At 38.1% G+C, this 2,199-nt stretch overlaps 1 non-coding gene across 1 annotated transcript; it reads left to right on the top strand.

Moving 5' to 3' along the window:
• The first annotated feature begins 976 nt into the window (after positions 1 to 976).
• On the top strand, positions 977 to 1,083 carry LOC142521572 (small nucleolar RNA R71). Its single transcript, XR_012814277.1, has one exon. It is a non-coding gene; the product is annotated as a small nucleolar RNA R71 (small nucleolar RNA).
• Positions 1,084 to 2,199: the final 1,116 nt, after the last annotated feature.

Raw genomic sequence — 2,199 nt, 5'->3', positions numbered from 1 at the left:
TGAAAGAATATTTACCTCGCCTCTACATAAAGTGTCATTCAACTCCTTAATACTTTCACATTTCCTATTCAATGCAAGAGGGAATGGGGGAATAGGTTTATACTCAAATAGAGGAGAAAACTTACCTTTCGGAGCATCATCTTGATTGATTATTTTATCCTCAACTTTTATCTCATTTTCTCCCTTTTGCTTGGTTGATGCTTGTACCCCAATTTCTTGAACCTCCAATTCTTTAAATTTCTCAAAGTAATTGCACTCACATTCTCTCTTGGATTCACCACTTCTGAGAAGGTAGATTACTAAAATTTTGTGCTTACAACTTGTGAATTGTGGTCGCCAACTGTCCCACTTGAGTGCTCAAATTCTTAATGCTAGCCCTCGTTTCCTTTTGAAATTTTTGAGTGTTCTCAGTTAAGGCCTTCACAATTTCATCTAGGGACATACCCGAGTTAGAGGCTTGCGCAGGTGATGGATGTTTGTGATAATTTTGTTGTGGATATCCCTGTTGACCGCCTTGATTCATATAGCTGAAATTCGGGTGATCTTTCCATCCTGGATTGAAGCTATTAGAACATGGATCGTATCGGCGCTGAGGTTGTCCAGGAAACCCGTCGATTGCATTAACTGTGTTGGATCTTCTTGTAATGTAGGGCACATGTCCGTCGAATGTCCAACAATCGCACATATACCACAAGCTTTGGCATGTTGTACCTGTCCTACAACCAACTTTTTCAAAAGGGATGTCAAAGAATCTAACTTTTGATCGATAGGGTTAGCGCTTACCTCATTAACTTGTCGTGGAGGGTTATCTTGCCTAGTCCCAAACTGCTATGCATTGGCAGCCATGTTGAAGATTAGAGCTCGTGCCTCTTGAGGCGTTTTGTTTACCAATGCACCTCCACTTGCAGCATCAATCACGTTCCTATCGAAAAGTGAGAGACCCTCGTAGAAATATTGGACTAGGAGTTGTTCTAGAATCTGATGTTGAGGACAAATGGCACATAATTTCTTAAATCTCTCCCAATATTCATATAAAGTATCCCCTTTCAGCTGTCTAATCCCACAAATGTCCTTCCTGATATTTGTTGCACGTGAAGCTAGGAAGAACTTCTCCAAAAATTGTTGTTTCATATTTTCCCAAGTCGTTATCGTCCCAGAGGGTAAGTAATAGAGCCAATCCTTAGCTCTGTCGGTTAAACACTACAAAAAAAGGCTAAAGACAACGGTGAAAAACCGTTGTCATAGGTCTTGTAAAACCGTTGTTAAAGGTCATGTGGTTAAAAGGTGCGCTAAAAGACAACGATGAAAAACCGTTGTCGTAGACGTCTAAAGACGACGGTGAAAAACCGTTGTCGTAGGTCTTGTAAAACCGTTGTTAAAGGCCCTGTGGTTAAAGAGTACGCTCGAAGACAACGGTTTTTCATTGTTGTCATAGGTTTTATTTGCTACAGATTTTTGAAAACCGTCGCTAAATTAGCGACGGTATACAAACAATTCGTCGCTAATATTTTCAGGAGAATAAAAAAAAATGCTTTTATAATTTAATAAATCTAAAAAAAATTACAATATGACAGTGCGAACAATATTCATTTAAATTACGCTTAAGACTTTAAAAAAAATTGAAGCGAAAAACTACTTAAATCGAATAAGAGAGAAAAATTTTAAGTGTTGTGAAGAGGTGTGGAGTAAAATGGACCAAAAATGCGGATATTTATAGACAGATTGTGACTGAGTTTGGTAAAACCATCGCTATTAGCGATGGATTTTGTTTAAACCGTCGCTATAAGCAACAGTTAATCCTGTACAGTTGCTATTAGCGACGGTTGTTTATTAAACCGTCGCAATTGGTGACGGTTTAGTTTAAACAGTCGCCAATAGCGACGGTTTCACCAAATTCCGTCGCTAATTTCAAAAGTGAGAGGGTTTTAATAAATGGAGCGACAATTTTGTTTAAACCGTCGCTAAATTTAGTGATGGTTTAAGCAAAAATGTTGCTAATTTAAATCATGCCACGGTTTAAACGGTTTTGCTTAAACCGTCGCTAAATTTAACGATGGTTTTGTAAAAACCGTTGTCGTAGGTGCATTGTTGAATGAACAGAGACATAAAACGGTTTTATTAAAAGATAAATCGTTTTCTTAGCTACATAAATACGCGCTCATAGACAACGGTATTAATAACCGTTGTCGTAGCTACTAA

The sequence above is a fragment of the Primulina tabacum genome, chromosome 12, assembly GCF_025594145.1.
Source record: "Primulina tabacum isolate GXHZ01 chromosome 12, ASM2559414v2, whole genome shotgun sequence".
In the NCBI taxonomy this organism is placed as follows: Eukaryota; Viridiplantae; Streptophyta; class Magnoliopsida; order Lamiales; family Gesneriaceae; genus Primulina; species Primulina tabacum.
The sequence above is the reverse complement of the archived record's forward strand: the minus strand, read 5'-3'. Positions and strand labels throughout refer to the sequence as shown.